The 21443-nt window shown below is 42.1% G+C and overlaps 1 long non-coding RNA gene across 3 annotated transcripts in view; it reads right to left on the bottom strand.

Moving 5' to 3' along the window:
* Positions 1-21443, bottom strand: part of LOC112668718 (uncharacterized) — an 81386-nt gene that overhangs the window by 37558 nt on the left and 22385 nt on the right. The window contains exon 2 of one of the 3 annotated variants that reach the window (XR_004808572.2): positions 6305-6360. The exons of the other annotated variants lie outside the window; for them this stretch is intronic. This is a non-coding gene — a long non-coding RNA (uncharacterized LOC112668718). The remainder of the gene's footprint in view (positions 1-6304; positions 6361-21443) is intronic. 3 annotated transcript variants of the gene reach the window in all.

A 21443-nucleotide genomic window follows, 5' to 3' on the forward strand; every position in this document is an offset into this window, starting at 1 on the left:
ACCCGCACACACACAAGCCTTGTCCTCACACTGTACCATGCTGGGCCCCGAAAACATGAGTGTCCAACCAAAGCACTCCTGCTGGGGATTAAGCTGCAATTTTAATATTAATGCACTTTTCCCATCCCTTGGGAATCTTGCCCACCTGTTCCCAGCTTCTAGGAGGTGCCTCCAGCTCTGGAGATTCCGTGGCTGGTGCCTGCCGAGCCTGCCACGTGTACTTCCAGCAGCCCCGACGCACCCTCCTGCCTCACCCATGCCAGCCCTTTGGCTGCCCATGTTTCCCTCCTCTTCTCTCTGAAAGCCCTTTGGGATGCACTTCTCCAGTGTGCTGAACTCAGCCCAGCCTGCTGACTCTCTGGGCCTCGTGCAGCCCATGGAGGCTTTTACCCTGCCCTCCGCCCCATTTTGCAGTTCTCTGAGAGGAGACTGTCCTCTTCAAGAAGTGTTAAATAAAATCTGTATCACCTAAATTGTCTTCAATCATTTTTTTAACACTTCAAAGGTCCCCCTATTCTGGATGCTATGAGAGAAAAACTGGATATTTACTCTTTTCTGTCTCCTTGGTCAGGATTCAGCACGGGTCACTGAGTGGAACACTCTGTCTTTACCTACTGAGGACACAGGCACACTTCCCACCCAAGGTGACAGGTTGTTTCTACTTCAGGAAGTGCCTTCTTGCCCTCGGAACAGACAAAATGGCTCTGCTCCTCACAGCATGAGAACTCTGATTTTTCCAAGAACTGGCCATCAGAGCTGAGAACAACACAGCCCAGCTGCACAGATCATAAGAAAGCAATATTCATCGAATATCAGACTGTCCCAATATTTGAATTGAGTAACAACTTGTCATGCATTCTGCTGGTAGGATGCTGCAGGAATAGAAACTTATTTTGCAGAAAAAAGGAGCAAAATAGTCAAAAGATATGTGATAGTCAGGATTTCTTGTTAGGCAGGCAATAGACTACACAGAGGAGGCTTTCCTTGACATAGGTCATCTTGATAGCAGGAATTACTTGCCCATCCTGCCTTACCTGAGACTCCTTCCCACACTAGCCCAGGCCGCCTCCGTGCTGCCCACCGAGTTCCCCAGAATGCCATGGGCTACACTTGGCTTAAAGCTAAGCTTGAGTAGAGTCCAGCCCAACTCAACTCTTTCTCTGTTTTAACCCTCAAGATGTAAGACAGTTATTAAAATCAACAACAGGGCTCTCAGCCACATACCCTCTTGTTAACTCCCATGATTAACCATGAAGGAGCCAATAAAGAATACTCCACCCCTCGTGATCAATTGTACAATGATGACCTCCTACTCCTGAGCCTGAGCTGTCCTGCCCCTTAAGGCCATTGTGAAGGGCCCAGCATGAGCTGGAAGGTCAAGGGCTGCAGCTCTTGGGAGGCCCATCTGCTTTCAGGGGCTTGCCAGTGGACAGGTGGGCATGAGGAGTGCCAAGACTGGTCCCTGACAGAAGGCTCTAGGATGGTTCCAATTTGTGCCAACCTTCAATACCTCTTGGAATAAGGCCCTTCTTCATGTAGTCCAGGTCTTATGGGTTGGTGGGAGAAGTTATTACCCATACCTGCCCACATGGAGCCATATCCTGTCTTTAATCAGAAATACCCATGCAGTAGGCCTAAAGCTGAAATTCGTTTCCTCCTACAGGGCTGGAGCAAACTTTTCCCAGGGAGACAGAGTTTTCTCAAGCCACCGTTTATAATGTAAGTCCCTCCAAGAAGCTGAGAAGCATCATCTAGTAAATTATATCAGACATGGGCTCCCCACAAAGTAGCTCCTGAGATAAGGATTCAAGTGCAAGCAGTTTATTTGGAATGAGAGAGACTGGGGATGTTAGGGAATAAACAATGCCATGTTGGCAAGTTGGCTACAGGCTCACTAGAGTTTAACCCCCTGAGAAAACTGGGAGCTCACGTACATTATTTGCACATTAGCTGGGGCATTTTTACACCAATTCCTGCAGTCTTGATTTGAAGATGAACCAGTTGGGGAGGGAGGAAGGAGAAATGGGGGGTGTTAATTCCTAGCATGTCCATTCTTTAATGTGGATCTGTCATGTGGACTTTGGTGGCCAGATGAAACCTTCAGGAAAAGAAATAGAACTTCTGGCAGTTGGGAATCAGTCCAGCAGACCACCCTGGAGTAGGGCAGGCTAGGAGTATAGCAGGGATTCCCAGTGGCCACACAGGCCCCTCAATGTGACTAAGGCAGCAGTGATGATTCTAAAGGATACTGATATCTTCCCTAGGAGCTGGAACCTGTGATGGCAGCTGAGGAAGGAGTTCACCATTTCCCAGTGAGGAAAGAGAGATTCCAAGAGGTCCTGTGACTTGTCTACAGCCACACTGTTGACGAGCTGCTCAAACTCTCTGATCCCAAATTCCAAATGTTTGCTACCTGACCAGTTGGCCTGAGTGGTGAAACCAGGAACAAAAGGATGGGGCCTCAGATGGACAGGAAGGACAGGACATGTGAGAACAGATATCAACTACCTAATTTATCAAGCAGTTGTTATCTGCTTGGTCTTGCTCTGAGTGTTTTTCATGAATTTTTTCATCTCATCTTCATGGTAACCTCCTAAGTTTGACACCACTATTTTCCCCACTTACAGATGAGGACACTGAGGCACAGAAAGGTTAAGAAATTTTCTGATGCTGTGAAGCTAGGATGGGACAGACCTAGGGTGCCAACCTAGACAATTCATCTCTAGAGTCTACGTCTGTTAGTAAGACAGACATCTTACTAACCCCACCCTGTCTCTATATTCTCAACAAGTTTGCTCATAGCCATGGCTGCTTGAAGGCTACTGATCTCTCCTTGACTAAACCACACTTCCTAGAATTTTTTGACATCAGCAAAGGGGCCACAGCTGATGAAGAAGCCAGGAACTTCTAAAACATCTAGCTGTCCACCTCAGCAGAGGCAGCGAAGCACGTAAGCAGATTGGCTCTGAGGTCTACAGTGCCAGACTGGAATTCCAAGCTCTCCCTTCAGGCATCTCAGCAGGATTTGAGGGGCAGCCATGTACCAGACACTGTATTAGGCTCCAGGGCTACAAAGGTGAGAATGGTGAGAACATTCAGCTGATTCTATATCCAGACAAATAATCAAGTATGAGGGCAGAATGAAGACATGGTCACATACAATGACTCAAAAAAAAAAATCTGCCATGTATCCTTTTTTAGGAAGCCTCTAGAAAATGTGTTTTAGCAAGACAAAAACATAAACCCATAAAGAGAAGAATTGCAGGGGTGCCTGAGTGGCTCAGTCACTTAAGCATCCGACTTTTGATTTTTAGCTCAGGTCATGATCTCAGGGTCGAGAGATTAAGCCCCACATTGGCTCCAGGCTCAGCTTGGAATCTGCTTGAGATTCCCCCTCCCTCCTCTCTGCCTCTTGTGCTCTGACACTCTCTCTCTCTCATAAATAAATAAATCTTTAAAAAGGAGAGAGAGAGAGAGAGAAGGAACAGCAGTAAATCAGAGCAGAGAGTGACAAGATATGCCAGGATAAAGGATCTGTGCCATCCTAGAAAGTAGTTGTGATGGGTAGGGTGTGCACACAGGTAAGACAGCAACAGTGTGGGGGTGGGAGGGGAATGACAGGTTAGTTGATGGATTTGAGAGAAATATTGATAAGATTGACAGATCTGCAGAGGTACTGGGTATGCACTGGGGATGGAGGAATCGCCTTGGATATATAGACAATTAAGCAGAGTGAAAAAGAGCACTTTTTCAAGCATTGAAACATGATCATATTATACTACTTGATCCATTAGTGAGCAATAGTTTTATAGTTTTAATGGAAACAAGGATTTGATTAACCTTGTTAATCAACGTTATGGTGTTGAGATTGAGAGAAAGGAACAGTGCAAGTGGTGGAGGGATGTTAAATTCTCAACCATCATAAGGGAAGTCAAATAGCGTACAAACTGACACATCAAGATATAGTACAATATTTAGTCAAGCATACAAAAGGAAGTCAAAAGGTACAAACTTCCAGTTATAAGATAAATAAGTTCCAGGGATGTAATGTATAACATGGTGCCTATAGTTAATGACATTGTATTGTATATTTGAAAGTTGCTAAGAAAGTAGATCTTAAAACTTCTCATCAGAAGAAAAATATTTGTCACTATTTGTAGTGATGGATGTCAATTGCAGTAATCATGTCATCAATACATACATATATCAAATCATGTTGTATACCTAAAACTAATACAGTGTTTTATGTCAATTACATCTCAGTTTTAAAGAGGAAGAATTAAATTTTTTTAAAGAAATAGTACAATAGCTTAATACATACAATAATATATATTATTTAGGGAGGTAAAAAAAAAGAGGTGAAAACCTTTGGGTATTTGGGGTCATGGAAGGGCAGAGGAGCCAAGAAGGATATTCCTGTTTTATATTTTAAGTCTTATAGTCCTATTTGATTTTTTTCAACCTATTGATTTTTTCAACATGCAGAATTTACTTGCAAGAAATTTAAATTAATTCCTTTACAAAGGAAATATTTTTGTTTAATTTCTTCAAACTCTTGATCCAGTGGTAATGCGTAAATGCATCTGTCACTATGTAGGACCTTTATTATTAGGAAATCAATACCTCCCTACCCCTGCTACAAACATTGAACAGATCCTTCAGAAAACTAGTCTAAAAGGCAGCTAAGGGGACAGTCAGGCCAGGGTGCCAGCAGCTATGTTCCACTTCAACCAGCAAAGGCTAGTTTTAACTGAAGAGAGGGAAAGCAGAATTAGGAATTGTGATATTGAAATTTGTGGTTCATCAGTGAGGGCAGACTACCACCCCCTACCAGCTCATCACTGGCACTTCTCCAGACTCACCAGCACCCTCCTGCCCTTAGATATACTATGGCTGACAGTGACCCACAGCAGGCTTGGGAAGTATCCATACTGATGGAAGCACATCTTCCAAATCAGCCCAGGCCAAGAGGAAGAGTTTATTTCAAAAGTATTGAAACTGTGTCAAACCCAATTAAAGGAGAAAACTCTAACCCCCAAAAGTTACCTAAAAGACAAACACGATATTCATATTCCTGGGAAAATGCAAATAATTTTTACAGGTGAAAAGATGTGCTCTCCAATACTTTCATACATAGTAAAGATGGGATGTTTTCTTAGATGGAATGGGACAGATTCTGTGGAAGCAAAGAGGCCCTTAAAATGTCTTCTTTCATTCCCAGGCATTTGTTTAGATTACCAGCAGGACAGTAGGATGACAGAGGGATGCTGAGTTGGCCAACTCCTAGATCAATGACTCAGCCTCCCCCTTCTCTGACCTGGTGTGCAAGAGAAGCCTGCAGTCCATCTCATAGGCCTCCTGCATTCCCAGGGCAGGGGCAGACACATTGCTATGAAAACTAATTCCTCAGCTCAGGAACCCCACATGGTATACCATGAGACTAGCACTCACAGCAGAAAAGGTTGATCCAAAGTAGCTTTGCAGCAGCCAGAGCCAACCAAGGGTGAGGTGAATTCAGAAAGGCCCAGAGCTGAAGGCCCCCATCTCTCTCAATTTTGGAAATAGCACATACTGCCCCTTGGTTTTTTCTTTCCTTTTGCTTGGCTGAACTTCAGAACTGAAGTAAAATCTGCATGTGCCTCAGCCAAATATTACCCTTAATCATGCTGCTGCTACAACGCCTAATAATACTTTGTAGGATTATATTGCAGAACAAACCCTTCTCATACACATCAACTCACTTGACCCTTAAAACTGCCCAGTGAGGTTGGCAGGGTGTTTTATAGACAATTGAAGTGTAAAGATTTTGAATGTCTTTCCTGAGAACGCCCAGCTATTAACCATCAGATGAGAGTCATGATATTTCTACTCAGTTTTTCTCCACAAAGGGAATGAAGGTGGTAGTAGTAAATGCACATAATAAAATAGTGCAATAAGCAACAGAAACAGGAAAACATAGGAATTAGGACAGGATATAAGAACTGAGAAGAAAAAAATCTCAACAAAGTCCTGCCCAGTTGGTATAATTGAAGATATCCTGGCAGCCTAAGCGAAAAAGGAAACAAGATTAGTCACATAGGTTTAGTTGTAAATGATGTGCCAAAATCAAGATCCAGCATCACACACAAAACTCAACTTGAAAATGCTTAGATCCATTTCTCATCCCCAAAAGTAGGCTATTCCTAATTCAGGAAGCATCTGGGCCCACCAGCTAAGGGCTCATCCCCTGAAATATACAATTCTGTTACTGGTTTAGCACAGGTTCTGAGAACCATAGCAAGGCTCAAAATAAAAATCTCCTTACCTGAGGCTCAAAAAACTAAAACTTCCAAATGGAGTGATTGGTTCTGTCTCCTCAACCTACAAGAAAATCAGTTCCAAAGTCAGAGAAAAGTCAAGAAACTTAGGTTCCATTAAAATGTCAATCAAGGATTCCCCCCTGAAAATCTAATTATATCTCATCATCTCAAAGACTCAAGCTTCCATCTGTAGATAGGAAATTAACCCTCCATCCTGAGCTCCTAAAACAAGCCAAATGGAAACTGTTACATAATTTCAGTTGTATCTGAGGAGATCCTCACAAAATGTGGTAGGCACTTACTGTTTACATCTTCCCAGCATCTCTCCCTCTTTCCTTGCTAACAGAACTCAGTTTTTCTTCTGGGGTCCTGATGGGTCAAAATGTCCCACCACCTCATTTGGCCAAGAGATAGGAACATAGCTCAACTGAGAACATTGAGGTTCTTCTAGAAATTAGAATTTTGAGCGGAGAGATAGAGACATCTCATGGAAAGATCCCAAAGAAGAGAGCTCACCAGTTTTTACTAAGATTTTCATGGATCTGCTGATTCTCCTGGCCCTGCTGATTCCCATGGCCCATTTGATCAGCTTTTTCTGTGATTCTATCAACTACCCAACATCCTTCCAATGAGTTATTTTTTTAATTAAACTAATAAATGTTACTTTCTGTTGCTTACTATCAGAGAAACCTAACAGGTCCATAAAGAAATGGTACCAGTGAGTAGCCAAACCTTGACATCTCTTTATTACAGGCCAATACAATATAAACCAATCAAGCAGTGCTTATCAGAAACACCTGGAGGGCTTCTAAACAATTTAGATATGCATTTTTTAAAAAACTACTCTAGTGATGCTGATGCCCATGCATAATTAATAATCCCTCCTCTAATGGATGACAGCAAACCTGAGCTCTAATCCCAGACATATTCTATTCTATATGACTGGGGCCAACCCTTAATCTCAGCCTTTGTTTCTCTATAAAGTGAATGAGGTGGTAGCTGTGGGTGGGGGTGATTCTGGAGAACTGTCCAACAAAAGTGGGGGGCCGCTCCTCATCCCAGTAAATTGTGGCTGTGAGGGAAAGAAGATCTGGGCTTGCCAGACCTTTCAGCTTTCCAAGAGAAGTGGGATTCAGTATCATTTGCCATAAATGGATGGTAATTACAAAAAATAATTACAAGCAAACAGAATTACTAAACTCTATCTGGAAATGTTGCCTGCTTCAGGCTCTGAGCCAAAGGCTCATGGCCTCTTCACTGCAAAGGGAGATTAAAAAGAGAGAATAAAGCTTACCACTGTCTGATGGAGACTTTCTCCTTCACGTATCAGTGGGAGTACTGATAAGGACATAATTATCATAATGTGATTCAGTGTTATTCAGTACTGGATCTGTGGAATCCATGTGCAACTGTCCACCACCTTGGTCATTCTGGAGCCTTTGAACCTCCCTTCATGCCCAAGCTGGATTCCACACTTCCTGGTGAGATTTTTCTGCCTGCTTTTGACAGCCAACATGGAGGACATTTTTATGCCATCTGGCCTGGAATTCAGCTTGAGCCAGCATTTTCTACATCATCCCTCACTCTCCATCTCTTTATTCCTGCTGTTTCTTTCCTCCACTCCTAGATCCTTCCATACATCCTATGCAGGGTCTAGTATCTTTGTATTGTCCTTTGCCCCAAAAAGAGGAGAAGCAAAGTGCCCAGCCATGACTGCAGAGGCAGAAGGTCCTGTTATCTCCTCACGGAACAGATGGGCTACTCAAAGGGACCAAATGACTCGTTGCAGCACACAATTGGCAGACCTGAGGAACATTTTCTCACTTATTTATCCAATATATTTTGAGGACCTCTATTCTATTCCTGGCACTGTTCTCAGGATTAAAGATAAAGACAGAGCAAAGACTCTGCCCTTCACAAAGAGAATGCAGGATATTCTCTAATGATGATAAGTGCTGTGATATAAACCCAAGCTGGGGTGGAAGTGGAGAGTGCCTGGGACAATGTTTTGGACAGGGTGATAAAGAAAGGGCCTCTTTGAAGAGCTGATATTTGAGCACAGGACGAGAATAAAGTGTCCATGCAGACACCTGTGGGAAGAGCATTCTAGGTAGAAGGGAAACAGCCCCAAGAAAGACAGACACTTGATATATTTGAAAAGCAGCATGAAGGCCAGTGTGACTGGAGCAGGGTAAGTGATGAAACTTTGGGGATGAATACAGAAGTAATATGGACATGAAGCACTATTAAGAATTTTTAAGTAATAGAACATGAAGCAATTCTATTAAGAATTTTTGTTAAGAAGCTATTTGGTAGGGCAGCCCAGGTGGCTCAGTGGTTTGGTGCCACCTTCAGCCTAGGGTGTGATCCTGGAGACCTGGGATCGAGTCCCACATCGGGCTCCCTATGTGGAGCCTGTTTCTCCCTCTGCCTGTGTCTCTACCTCTCTCTGTGTCTTTCATGAGTGAATAAATAAAATCTTTTTAAAAAAAGAAGCTATTTGGTAGTACAGTGGCATGATCAAGCAGTTTTGAGGAATATTAGGAACCAACTTCTAGGCCCTAGCTCAGCGCCATTTACAGAAGTCCATACTGCTTCCTTTTCTACCTGGGCCACTAAGCATAGCTGCACAAGTTGTGTACTGCCTAACTACAGTTCACATGGATTATTATAATGCTCTTTGAATTGTGAAGTGTAATGACTATATTACCTTCTACCCCTGGAGGCTCAGTTAGACTTAATCTCATCCTGGTGTATGAGCAAAGCTAAGCACTTCTGGTTCAAGTTCTCATTTTCCTTACTAGGTTGTGACAAAGTTGGTCTGGGGGTTGAGGTGCACTTTGATGGAGAACCTGAGGTGAGGGAGAAGTTCAATCTGATCTCCAATTCCCCTCACTCATTATCTTCTTCCCAAGACCTGTGATTTCAGAAGCCAGAGGACAATGGAATGAGCCAGCACCATCTCTACCAATGACAAATCTGAGTTGCTTGGCTCTTTGGACTGGGAAGAGAAAGAGTGAGCCTCCATTCCTCTGATCCTATAGCATATGTCCTGCCATTAGTAGGTATGAAAGAGTGAAGAGAAACTCTTTTTGTTGCAGTTTTTCATTACTTCTTGTTGTTTTGTTACACACCCACACATCCACCCCAACCCCTGACACATAACACACACACACACACACACACACACACACAAGATTAGTCAAGGTCAAGTGAGTCATCTTCCCTGGTCCCCAAAACCTCACCTAGGAGGACCCCCTCTCATATCCACTCCTCTACTCTATTTGCCTACTTTCTGATCAGATCCCTGACTACATTGTAAATAGCAGCTTAAAACTTAACTCACTTTGCATCACCCCTGGACACAGGCAGAGAGACAGCAGCTTGAGCAAGTGACTTGTGCAGATTGATTGTCCAGCATAGCTAACAACACCTCATTTTGGGAGAATATTTATCTTTGCATCATTGGGGTTTGGGCCTGAGATTGTCATGAAGTGCTAGCATCTCACAAAGCCAATAAAACTCTTGAACAGGGAAGTATCATTTTCACAGACCCATTTTTAGAAAGCAAGTAGTTAATCAGACTCCATAGCAGCTAATTAGCTGAGCTGTGGAAGGAGCTACACATAAACATCTTGCTGGGAGATTCAGCAGAGAGAAACACACAAGGAACACAGTGTCTCACTTCCTACTCCTTCCTGCAGGGAGGAAACAATAGACTAGGACCCATCCTACCTGTACATCACAACATCTCTAAGGTAGCTGGCAACTTTCCCGCTCCCTTTCACCCGTGCAGAGCTGCCCTGAGAATGTTCTTAGCCCAGTGGGGCAGGTGAGCACATCCCTACTCAATCTTATGTCCTCTGGCAGAATATCCTTCTAACTGGAGTCTTCTGTCCAGTTCCTGTTATAGGTATCTATTGGTGTGAAACAAACATCCAGAGAACTAATGGCTTAAAGCAGTTTATTATGATCTCTTATGAGTCTGTGAGTTAGCTGGGCTCAGCTGGGTAGCTCTCACTTGATGTCCATCATGCAGTGATAGTCAGATGGCAGCTGGAGCTGTCTGAAGGCTCAGCTGGGCTGGTCATCCAAGATGTCTCCCTAATGGCTGGTGATCAATGGTGGCTACAGGTGGGAAGCTCAAATGGAGCCCATGACTGGGGTACCTACAAGTGTCCTCTTCATATGGCTTGGGTTTTCACAGCATGGAGGCTGGGTTCAAACAGGGCGCAAGAGACCCATGTAGCAGCTGCTGGGCCTCTAGTCTCAGCAGGCTCAGATCATCATTCTGCTGCTTGCCATTGGGTAAGCAGGTCATAAGTCCTGCCCAGATTCAAGGGAGGGAAATTAGAATCTACCTCTTAATGTAAGGAAAAACATGCATAGGGAAGGAAGGAAATGATGGAGGCCATTTTTGGAGACTACCCAGTTCCCCAGAAGAGGCCTTGAGTTGATGATTCTTGTACAAGCAACTGACACAAGAAGTGCTCCCAGGAGAAACTGAGTAAGAGAATGGGGAGCACATCAGGAAACAGGAAGAAGACCAGCAGGGGTGATTTGAGGCAAAGTTCTAGCCTTACCCTGAATCCAGAGATGAGTGCTAGAGTTTATGCCTGAGAGTTTGACCCAACTTGAAAGAAGGAATGGAGCCTTCCTATTTCTACACCTGTGAATAATTTGCTGGTGCCCACAGAGAGACATAGAGGTGTGAATAACCAAACACTTTCCTATCTCTCTACATGACACAAAGTGGCTCCTATAGCCCAAGGGCAATCCTCTGAAGAGTCACATGAGCTGCTGTGTAAAGCAAAGCACACAAATGTTAGGGAAGGGGTATATGGAAATGTAAAAGGGATTCAAAAGGACCTGAGCAGAGGACTGTCTGTCTGCTACAACTGACTCAGGTGGTTTGGGGAGAAGATGGAGAAGTAAGGATTTGTCATTAGTATATCCTCATGCATCATTTTGCCCCCAGCTCTTCCATGAGGTGGGGCTTGAAATCCCCATTTATATAGAGAAATCCCACACTCAGATGGATTGCAACTTACCCATAGAGCAGGATCTGAGCCCAGAACCATATGGCCCTGAAATCTGTGCTCCATCCTTAAACCACACTAAAGTCACAGAAGAGTAGGAAACTTCAGCTAACAGCTGCCTCCTCACCACAAGAGGCATGGATGGCCTTCGGGTAAAAGGCCTGGGTTTCCCTCCAGCATCTGACAAAACCACACCATTTGCAGAATGCTCTCCACTGCCACAGTAGACGTGGCAAAGCTCTCTGCCACTTAAGTCATGTTATTCTCAAAGAGGTGCTGAGTGGTTTGTCCTCCATTTAAGCAGTGGTTTTCAATGTGGGTGGGAGTGGGGATGCTCCTCGGGGACATTTAACAATGTCCAGAGACAGTTTTGTTTGTCACAGGATGGGGGTGGGGACATTGTTACTGGTGTCCAGGAAGTAGAAGCCAGGGATGCTGCTAAACATCCTACAATGCACAGGGCAGCCCACTATTACAATGATCCAACCCCAAGTGTCAATAGTGCTGAGCTTGAGAAATCTTGATTTTAAGGAATAAGTCTCCAACCAAGCTAAATGTCCAAGAGGATAGAAGGCAGAGGAGCAGGGACTCTGCCTACTTTCACGCAACCCAAATGCAAATTAACAGTGAAAACTGAATTTTAGGTGGCTAGTTTTTATCTTCACGAAGTACAGCTGGCTCTTTTCTTGATTTTAGCAGCATGTACTGGTTGGATTTACTGAGTCATTCTACATTCTGGAGTGATAATCACCCACTGACTTATGACATTCTTGCACCAGAGAAGATACCAAACCACCTTCTCAAGGGAAGAAATGAACAGTAGTAAGTGATATTTAGCAACTTTTAAGGCAAGAAAATGGATAGTAGGATATGTTGCCATCATGGTCTGCTTTCTTCACTTGCTAGTCTATAGCTTCTTAAGCATCGAAAATAATGATGTGTCTCAGCATTTGGGAATGTGGTATGTGTTCACCTATAGATGAATTGTGGCCATAATTTCCTATGACTGATCGTACTAAACGTACTTAAACATCCAAACATGTGTTTCCTTTCAAAGTAGTCACCTTGGGAAGCTGTACACCTATATTTTTCAAGTATATCTTTTCTTTAAGTTGTGAAAAAATACACATTATATAAAATCTATTATCTTAGCCATGTTTAAGTGTACAGTCAGTGGCATTAAGTCATTCACACTGTTGTGCAACCATCACCACCATCCATCCACAAGCCTCATTTCATCTTGCAAAATGGATACTCTGGACACATGAAATAATAACTCATTCCTGCCATTGCCTCTGGCAACCACCATTCTACTTTCTGTCTCTATGAAGCTACTTTAGGGACCTCATGTAAGCAGAATGATGCAATATTTGTTTTTTTGTGACTACTTCACTTAGAATAATGTCCACAGTGTTCATCTATGTTGTAGCATGTGTCAGAATTCTTTTAATTTTTAAGGCTGAATCATACATCAATGTATGTATTTATCATATTTGGTTTAGCCATTCATCCCTCAATAGACACTTGGGTTTATTTTCCATCTTTTGGCTATCATGAATAATGCTGCTATGAACATAGTATACAAATATCTCTTCAAGTTCCTGCTTTTAATTCCTATGAGTCTATACTCAGAAGTGGAATCATTGAATCATAGAGTAATTCTATTTTTAGTTTTTTGAGGAGCCCCCATACTGTTTTCCACAGTGCCTACACCATTTGTATTCTCACCAACAGTGTACAAGGATTCCAAGTTCTCAACATCCTCACCAACACTTGTCACTTTCTGTTGTGTTGTTTTTTAATATCTTAGCCATCCTAATGGGTTGAAGGTGGCATCTCATTGTGGCTATGCACTTATTTTGAACAAATCTGCCATTGCTGAAAATATTTTTGAACTTCATTCTTTAGAAATGCATTCCCATGAAGCTTAGAACAACAAAAGAAAAAAAACCTCATTACTTCAGAGTCATATACCTTATTTATAATCCAAAAAGGTCTTTCTCACTTTGAAAAACTACTGGAATTTGCCAGACTTATCTCTGAGCAAATCTGGGTCATTTCTAAACATCAAATCCACTCTCAAAGAACCAAAGTTTGCAAGACATTATCTTGAAAACCCAGCTTTATAATGGATTTAGGTTACAGTTTAGAATAAGATTATGCCCAAGGTTAAAGTAAGACTCGAAATATTCACTGTTCAATGTAGTCATAAGCCACATGCACAATAGTCATTATCTGACTTAAGCCAAGCCTTGGGTAACCTTGGTATTAAATGGATATTTTTTATTTTGATACCATTCCTGTTTATAGTATTGAGTTGCCAAATGTGGCATGCCCTTTACTGGGTGATGAGAATATAAAAATAAATAAAACAGTCCTTCCAGGAAGGCACACAATCTGATGAAAGAGACAGACATGTGGCAGATGATTACAATCAGAGGTGATATTCACAATGTTTTACAGCCAATGGGGTACAAGTCCCTGACCAGTCAGAACAGAACAGGGACCTACCTAGTCAGAAATTAAACTTTTATTTGCTAGATTATGAGATCATCCACAGATTTCAGAGAGAGGCTGAGGGCTGGCATGGGGTTAGGGAGTAGGGTTCTCAGTTCTGTGTTTGGACACCTGTGTTTGCCAATCAGTTGAGTACCAGCACTGGTACAATATGGTATGGTTGGTGCAAGCCAAGGGTGGGCCTAGAGGAGGAGGTTATTAGCTGGGCATATGGTTGGATGCCCTGCCATGTCCCTTTATCCCACTTATGACTTCAACCACAGCTACAGTGGACAGTTCCACAAGCTGACTGTGTCCTACCTATCTCAAGCACCACTGTCTTTCCATTTTCTGCCCCAGAGCTGTCAACACACTCCAGCTCAATCCAGAAATGAAGGGCACTGACATTCCCTAAGGCAGCCCTCAACCAGTGGTAAGGAAGGGAAGAGATAGGCTGGAGAGACACTTGCCTCCTTTTTCAGTGAATGGTCCTTCTCCACAGTCCCAGGAGCGAGATCTCCATAAAGCATCTGTATACCAGCTTCTCCTCTTCCCTGTCCCTCACTCCTGCTTCCAGCAGTCACTCCCTGAGCCCTTAGCTCAGGCTCTGCTTTCAGGTGAACACAAGACAGGAGGAATCAGGGAAGGCATCACCAGGACAACAAGGTTGAAGCTGCACATTACTTCAGAATAGATTAGGGCACAGAGATCTCAGAAAGCATAGTAATCTCAGAGCAACTGACCTGGTCTGCAGTGAAGACATTTGGAAACATTGGCCTAGCTCCTTTCAAAAGCCTCCCCCTTTTGGACTAACTAGTGTTGACTTTCCCTACACCTGTGTCAGCCCCCACATCTACCTGGGGAGTGCCAATTGAAGAGAAGTTGCATGAGCAAGTAGAGTTCTAAAATCTTATCCACAGAACTGTTTTTAACATCTTTGTATATATTTTCTTAAATTCTTGCTATCCTATAACCATAATTTTTATTTCATCTTTTCCTTTTTTTGTTATCTGTGTCATTCATCTTTTCAGTTATCCTTTTGCTCCCTATTCCTGATATTTTTGCTTGCTCATCCTTAGGACCAATTTTTATCACCAATTTGAAGCCCTTCGAATTCTTCCCCACTGTCTCTCACACCCATACCCACTGTTCCTCTCACACTACCACCTTCAGTGGAGACTTCATCACTGCGTGCCTCAGTGATTGCCAGCAGCCTCCTGCCCCTTGCCACCATAGTCCATCCCCAGGAATATCATCTGCCAGACACATGATGGGATTTAACTGACATCTGGTTAGGGAACCCAGAAATGCCAAATTTTACCTTTGTCTCAGTGAGCTTCTGATATGAGTTTACCCTTATACACAGGGGCAAGTGAAAAACAAGGTACTGTTTTCATATTTTCAGGATTAAAATCCTAATGTAGGACTTTGTAGAAAAAAAAAGACTAGAGAGCATGTCTGAGTACCAAGGACAAGGAAGATGTCTTTCCCCTCAGCTCAAGACAAAACTCTCCATGGCCCAGGACCCAAGACTGAAGAGAGGACACACATGTGCATATGACTGCAGAATAGAGAAATGTATGTGCTTACTCTTTCAGCTGCCAGGAAACAAGAGGAAGAAAACAGAGCACTGAAAGAAATAAGACAAGGGAGCCTCCTTCCAAACTGGATGTTGGAGACAATAATGAGGGGGAAGAAAATGTCTATAAAATGCATCTGTATGCTCAGGTTAAAAAGATATTTGTGAAAAAAGTAGACAATAAATAATCTGAGGCAAAATGGGCTGACACCAAAAAAGACAAAATCAAAATTACAAGGACAGTAGAAAATATATATAGGTAGTTTAGTTTTGCATTAGTGGCATCTTTAAGGAAAAATGGAAGGAGTTAAGTCTAGTCATGTAGTTTGGATATCACAGAAGCTTAACATTATTTGTGCATGCATTGAAAGAAAATTATCAAGTTGTCACCAAGAAAGGACTACATAGAACAAAATAAGGTACCCTGGGAAGTCAAACTTCTCCCTGTGTTATCATGACACAGTGATACCTGGAGGGAGATGCACAAGTCTAGTGTGAATCTAGAAGTGGGATCATCCAGGGTGGCATAGATACTTGGTGGAGTCAAGAGGGAGCAAGGAAATCCTTGTCCACGCATCCATACTGATCACCCTCACCTAACGAGTTAGGCTGATGTTTCCTCCTCCAAGAAGGAATGAAAATGGGTGAGAGATTAGGCCATGAGTATATTTCTCCATTTAGAAACATACCCACAATGGGGAATCCTTGGGTGGCTCAGCGGTTTGGCACCTGCCTTCAGCCTAGGGTGTGATCCTGGAGTCCCAGGATCGAGGCCCACGTTGGGCTCCTTGCATGGAGCCTGTTTTTCCTTCTGTCTGTGTCTCTGCCACTGTGTGTGTGTGTGTGTGTGTGTCTCATGAATAAATGAATAAAATCTTAAAAAAGAAAGAAAGAAAGAAAGAAAGAAAGAAAGAAAGAAAGAAAGAAAGAAAGAAAGCTACCCACGCTTTTTTACTTTTCCCAACCACTGGGCTTAATAGTCAGGTCTATTGTTAGTCAAATCTGAACTGACTCAGGGGAGAAAATCCAGAGTATCAGGAATACCTCTTCCTTCATTCTTGTGGTCTCTCTTCTTTACTTTCACTCCATAAACAATGCTTCATTTGCATTGCCCCGAGAAATCTCTGAAGTGGGTCAAGAAAGGCCACTCATTTAACTCCCAAGCCTACTACCTAAGAATTTTCCCCCATTCTGTATCCCAGCTACATCATCCAATCTAGTTCATCAGAGAATGTGATGCAAAGAGCTGAACCCCAAACCAGTAAGATAAAAATGAAATTAATTTTCATCAGACCATCACAAAGTTTCCACACAAAAATTAAATAAAATTCTTAGAAAATACAAAATTTCCAAAAATGTCATCCGCCCTCCATTGTTTTCTCAGAGAAAGTATAGTCCTACAATCAAATCTCTCCCACGTTGTCTCTTGGAGAAATTAAAGTTGCACAACATCCTTTGCAGAGGTGTTTGTTTTTCTTTTATTTATGTATGTATGTATTTATTTATTTATTTATTTATTTATTTATTTTTATTTTACATAGCCCAAAGCTGAGATATAGCTCTTTGGAACCTGTGTGGAAGCTTGGTTTCTCCTTTAGTAGCTACCACATGGGCTAGCTGCTTGCTGGGAATGATGTTGCCCTTCCTTCCAGGTAAGATTTATCCAATGCTAAGTTTCCCATGGGTCCCACTTTCTGAAGTTCCAAATAAATGGGCCACATAAGAATATCTCAGTCCCAATCTCACCCCATAAAATATAACCATTCATTCCAAAAGCTTATCATATAAACATTTTCTTTATGCCCAAGAGAAGGCTGAGGGAAGGAATTGTGGTGAGAAGCACAGCTTCAATCACATCACTTCCACTCAAAACCTGAAATGGCTCTCCAATGTTTAGACAATGAAGTGTTATTACATCTTCCTGGTATTCAAGGTTTTCCAATATCTGGCCAAAAGTTGTCCCTCCACATCTGCATGCTGTATCTGCTGTTCTCCCCTCCTCCCATGTCCTCTCTCTTCCTGCCTGCCTCCTCTCTAGACTCAACTCCTTAATTAAGTTCAACTCAGGGGCACCTGGGTGGCTCAGTGGTTAAGCATCTGCCTTTAGCTCAGGGCGTGATCCCAGAGTCCCAGGATCGAGTCCCACCTTGGGTTCCCCGCCTGAAGCCTGCTTCTCCCTCTGTCTCTGCTTCTCTCTCTGTGTCTCTCATGAATGAATGAATAAAATCTTTAAAAAAAAAAGTTCAATTCTGATTCCATCTTTTCCATGAAGCTTCCCTGGCCAGCCACAGATACTACCACCACATCTCATCCATCCCTGAACTCAGGGACCACAGCTTGTGCTATTCATGTGCCACTGAGTACACACAGTCTCTGGCTACCTGGTGGCAAAGATGAAAAATCATACCCTCTGCACAAAAAAGGTGATCACACCCTATGCAGAAATTGGTTTTAATAACCAGAAAAATCTCACTCTACAGGGGTCTGACTTTTTATCACTTAGTCTTATATGCAAAGAAGAGAAGCTATTCTAGCCAGGTTATGCTGGAATGAATTATTATAGGATACCCACAGCTTAAAAGATAACTGGAAGTACTCAACAAACAAGTTGAACTTTCCCAAATGACTCTCAAAATCATGGGAATAGCCGAGCCACCAAAAAGCAACTGTCTTTTACAGTTAGGGAGCACTGGGGACTTCATCAGTCCCATAGTCAAAAGACCATCACATCTGCCATGATCTATACCATTGGAAGCATGCCCCACGGCACCCTGCCTTTTGACACCCTTAGAGACAATGACTGGACCCTGAGACCAATATGGCTCCATAAGTATGCTGACAACCGAAAGAACAATAGCTAGACATTTGCTCGCTTCAGCCTTCCTACACTCATGTGAATGCACCTGATAGGCTAAGTCTAGATCGTATCTAGAACTTGACCTGTAGGGGAATCAGGAAATATAGTTCTTGGCATTCCAGCCTCTACAGGAAGACTCTATAAAAAGAGTGGAATGGCTGCCACAAATCTATATATATGTTAACCTTGCTCTGGTCTGCCCCTCAAATTCACACATAATTGAATTGTCTGTGGTGCCTAATATTTTTTAATTCATTTTGGTAACCACCATTCCCCTAACTCTGTCAAACAGTTAATAGTCTATAATCTACACATGAACATTTCAGTACACTAAGTGTACACAGCATTTCTCAAACTTTAATGGAAAAATTATTACAGACCTCCAGTATTTGTCAAAATTAGTTTTATTACAATGTTATTTAAACTGTAGAAACATAAAAATAGTTATAAAATTCTCATGGTTACAAAATCTAAAAAAAAAAAAAAACCTATAAAAACCATTTTGCAAATTATAAACACAAGCAAAAATTCCAAAGTGAATGAAATGGAAACTAACCACATTTCTTTAGCATGATTAATGATGTTGTTTTGTTCAAAGTAAATCATCAACATTGGACCTAACAGTGGGAAAATTCATTTGCACGTCTTACATTTCACATGTTAATGGCTTGCTTCTTTTGATTTTGAGCAGGATGGTCCATTGTTTCAGTCACTGTCAGTATCATTATCATTATTTTTCCGTTTTAACAATGAACTCATTTTTAACCACTGATTTTTAATGGGCCAATCAATTTAATGGTGCATTCCCAAATAGAGTGCTGAAAATTTTAAAGCACCATTTAATGAAAACTTCTTCAGTGCACAATTACTAACACCCTTATTGTTAATGAACTGTTGAAGGTTGGTTTGTACAAAGAGGTGGTCCATGTAGCACAGCCCTGTGCTGTGACTATGGTTCTAATGGCCACAGCGCAGGCTCTGAGAAGTGGTACACTTCTGTATGACTCGTTCCTCCCACCTCCTTCTCCTATATTAACTACTGCAAGTCCTTCATTCCTATGGTTTGTTTGAGCTTTACCAACATCCTCATAAACATAAATATAAACAGGAACAGTACTTGGTTGGGATAGTTCCCATGACAAAAGGAACGCCTCCCTTCAAATACACAAGAATAAGACAGGAAACCCAATAGGAAAAAATGTTTAAAAAAAAATAGAAACAGTCAATTCAAAGAAGTAGAGGTTGAATGGCCAATAAGCATGAGAATTGATGCTCACACTGACACAATTAACCAAATCACTGATTTAGTTTACTTAACTGTTTAACAGTCTAATTAATGGAATTAAAATGATTATGAGATACCACTATATATCCATGAAATTGGCAAAATTAAAAAGTCAGACAGTACCAATATCTTGAGCATAATGGACAAATATTTGGGGGAAGGAACATTTATTGACTAAAGGTAAAAAAAAAACAAAAAACGGTGCAGCCATCCTGAAAGCAACCTAGTACTCTTTAAGTATGCTTATAGTCTGTGACCCAGAAATCCCACTTAGGTACACATCCAAGAAGAGTTCACACCCTTCAGGTCCATGAAGGAATATGTGTGAGGATTTTTTTTTTGTAACATTTTTTTTTCTAGCAGAGGTTTTGTGATAACTGAGACATGCATAATTAGGGGAATGGATAAGCAAAATATGATGCCAACTCATTACAAAACACACAGAAGCAACAGACATAATGAACTAGAGGTTCATATGGTAATGTAGATAAAATCTAAGAAAGCTTTATATTGATTACAAAAGTTAGAATGAGATCTCTATTATAAACCAAAACAACTGCATACAAAAATACTATGTGCTTTTTGAAGATATATACATACCTATTTCAAGGTACCAAACATCAGAATGTCTATGGGAGAAAAGATATAAGTGAGTGAATGTGTGATATATCTTGAAAATAGAATCAATGGGAACTGTGTTATAGATTGGAAGTGGAGTTTAGAAAAAGGGAGGGATTAAAAATAAACACCAACATCCTGGTAATATAGAAAATCAGCCTACATGATGCTGACAGAAAAGGAGAATGTTGGAGAGGGACATTACAGGAGGAAGGGAGTGAAAACTAAGAGTTTAGTGTTTTTAATGATGTATTTATATATTTGAGAAAGAGAGAGACAGCATGTGCAGGAAGGGCAGAAGGGGAGGGAGAGAAACTTGAGCAGACTCCATGCTGAGCATGGAGCCCGATGCAAGGGTTAATCTCACAACCCTGAGATCATGACCCAAGCTAAAACCAAGAGTCAGATGCTTGGGATGCCTGGGTGGCTCAGCAGTTAAGCATCTGCCTTTGGCTCAGGGTGTGATCCTGGGCTTCTGGGATCAAGTCTCACATCAGGCTTCCTGCATGGAGCCTGCTTTTCCCGCTGCCTGTGTCTCTGCCTCTCTCTCTCTCTCTCTCTCTCTCTCTCTCTCGAATAAATAAATAAATAATCTTTAAAATGTAGTCAGATGCTTAACTGACTGCACCATCTAGCCACCCCAAGAATTCCGTTTTAATTGAGGGATCAAGGGTCATCCAAGTAGAAATGTGGAGTTGAATTTGCTTAAATGGGTCAGGACTTCAGAAGAGAAGTCTGGTCTAGTTTATTATTTCATTTACAGGCTAACCTGCTGTAACAAAGCTCGAAATACAGATGTTTAATAAAATAAAATTTTAGTATGGTATGACTCTGCTCCACAAGGTAATTCAGGGGCCCAGGCTCTTCTATCTATTCCCTCCACCATCCCCAGAGTGTGCCCTCACTGGGATTGACAAAGCTAGGTTACTGCTTTGTCTGCATCCCAGCCCATGGGAAGGAAGGAGGAGGGAAGGTCCAAGGCAAATGACTTGTTTTTAAGTTGGACTTAACCAAAAGTTGAGACTTAACCACATCACTTCTGCTCTCAACCAACTGGCTCAAACTTGGTCAAACCTCAGAGTTGGCCATAGCCAGCCACAAGACTGGTAGAGAATGTTGCATCTAGCTAGGAAGCTCAGGGGCTGGCTGCAACTGAATAAAGATGGAAGAAAGGGAAACAGGTCTGGGGGCCTGCTAGTGGTCTCCCCAAGCCAGCAATTATAGTCATGAGTGTACAGGTGGAAATAAAGCCAAGGGAGCAGATAAGATA

Source organism: Canis lupus, chromosome 23, assembly GCF_003254725.2.
Source record: "Canis lupus dingo isolate Sandy chromosome 23, ASM325472v2, whole genome shotgun sequence".
NCBI lineage: Eukaryota > Metazoa > Chordata > Mammalia > Carnivora > Canidae > Canis > Canis lupus.